We start from the raw sequence: 2,362 nt of genomic DNA on the forward strand, positions 1-2,362 counted from the left end.
TAAACTTTGTGAGACGGTACAAAAATCACAAAAAGGGCCTGGTATTTGGAGAATGAACGTCTCCATTCTTGATGATCGTACTTTCCGACACGAGTACGAAGAAGCATTTCAATTTTGGTGCCTTTTAAAACCATACGTTGTAAATGAAAGAAAATGGAGGGATGGAATCAAACTGAAATCTAAGAGACTGATCATTAAAAATAGCACAGGAAAGATGAACAACATAAAAGAAAGAAGAAGACGGGGTCAGAATAAGGTCAAGAATTCAATGGATAGAAAAGGAAGAATGTGATTTGCTCTTTGCAGTATAAGTATCACATTCTTGATCATATATTCATGACACTCAAATCTGTGTCCAACACTAATGTGTGACAATGTTCCTCCGAAATTTTTCAGGCGATGAACACGTCTGGAAAAGGTCATGTGGTTCAGGAGACAGTCCAAGGATTTTCGTGGACTGTCCCTGCTGCTACTGTACTACTGCAGAGCTCAACAATCCAGACAGGACCGCTGGAGTGGTGTTTGAGGGTGCTGCCCTCAGACAGGCACACAAGGAGACATGTGGGGGTGTTTGTCAAACTCACTGCTGGTCACCCTACTTTGGCAAACTTGAGGTAAGTTCTAAGACACCAATTAAAGGAAGTTATTTCAGTTTTGACCCTACAGAGGTGAGAAAAAGAGACATGAAAAATTTTCCTGATTTTGAATTATGTTTTGATAGGTATTTCATCGGTGTGCTGAAGGATAGGTATGCAAAAAAAAGTGTATAGTTTGCCATTAAAGACCATATATATCACCAAAATACATTTTCTGCTTATCCTAAATAGTATAATTCAAGTAATATCAACATTCAAGCCATATGTACCATTCATTCATCCATTCATTACACCATGGAAAATAATTTTTCCTCTGTCGTCATGAAAATATGATTAGATTGGCTGATGCCACAGTGAATGTAGCACAACATAAATACCATCATTTCACAGACTGAGGCTTACCGATGGAAACCTTACAACAAAGATGGACGGCCAGCCGTACTTCAAAGTTGGCCACGGACAAAAGGCTGGCCACGGACAAAAGGCTGGCCCAAGGCACTGTCAGCGGGCATGATGGATAGCCAGCAAGGTGCTGACAGGTTGATGATCAACATCATCATTCAAAACTACATGTATCTGCCATGAGGGGTTATTTTGGCTCGTTTTTTGTTGTTGTTGTTGTTGTTTTTTAGGCAGTATAAGTGCGTTTTAAAGGACCAAAGTACTTTGCAGATAAGGACATGATATCGATGCAGATGAGGCAGCAGGCAAGATGGATGGCCAGCAAGGCGCTGATTGCGCCGTTTTTTGTTTGTTCTTTTTAAGGCATAGTTGACCTCTCATTGTTGGGTTTCGTGGGCTTCTACGCATTGTTGATGTAGGGTAAGCTGCAGCAGTAAAGGGGGCTTGAAACGTTTTTAAAGGTAGAACCTTTCCCATAGAGAGGAAAGTATTTATAACAGAAAAGGTTTTTGTTTAAGGTAACCACCAGTGTAGGAAGAGTGGCTGCCTTCCCTCACCCCTGATTTTGCACTGTTTTCTGATTCGCTCTCTGTTTCTTTCCTATATCCAAGCTTGTTTGTTGGAGTGGCGTATCAAACAAGCTTGGCTATAAGGAAGCAGGATTGATCAGAAAACAGTGCAAAATCAGGGGGGGGGGCCTAGATCAATTTCGCATCCACATAGCCTAGCGGCGACCAATGGGTGACCAGCATTCCGCGCCGCGCCCACTTTGCGGGCGATTCCATTCGACAATGGGGTTGAACAGCATCCCTCCGTACGGCGCGCAGGTAATCGGAGTTGGAAATGTCAGATAAACAATGTAAGAATTGGTGTATTTGGGGTGAAAATAATGCAAGTACCGAAGTTACGGGTTCCTTTCTCAGCACTCGGTATACAGAGGTGAGGCGGCTTCCGTCCTAGATCTCCAGTGCCGAAGGTGCGTCAACACTTGGTGTGTCGGCGGCTTCAGCACTGGAAACTCGGAATCGGCAAATCAAATCTTGTCTTTAAAAAGGGTATCGAGATGCTGCCACTCATATTTTCGAGATCATACCGCCTGGGTAACAAAGTTTGATCGGGACAACAAGGTTTTCGGCAGGACAGGACTGCAAGGCCTCTTTTCTTACATTTTCACAGACAAAGACTTGGCCTAAGATACTGTTTTGTACGCCGCGCGGCCGACGTAAGCACCAGAAGCCCAGTGCCGAAATGGTTTAACTCGGCTCGGTAGTTATTTTGCTCCAACTATTCAAAGACACAGAATTTCAGAAAACAATTTACAAATGTATCTTTTGAACAAGTTTGAGAAACATCTTTTTCAACCA

The 2,362-nt window shown here is 43.0% G+C and overlaps 1 pseudogene; it reads left to right on the forward strand.

Annotated features, from left to right (window-relative positions):
• The window catches only part of LOC109486053, a 6,287-nt pseudogene that overhangs the window by 1,215 nt on the left and 2,710 nt on the right, over positions 1-2,362 (forward strand).

The sequence above is a fragment of the Branchiostoma belcheri genome, unplaced genomic scaffold (assembly GCF_001625305.1).
Source record: "Branchiostoma belcheri isolate BF01 breed outbred unplaced genomic scaffold, Haploidv18h27 scaffold8, whole genome shotgun sequence".
Classification (NCBI taxonomy): domain Eukaryota; kingdom Metazoa; phylum Chordata; class Leptocardii; order Amphioxiformes; family Branchiostomatidae; genus Branchiostoma; species Branchiostoma belcheri.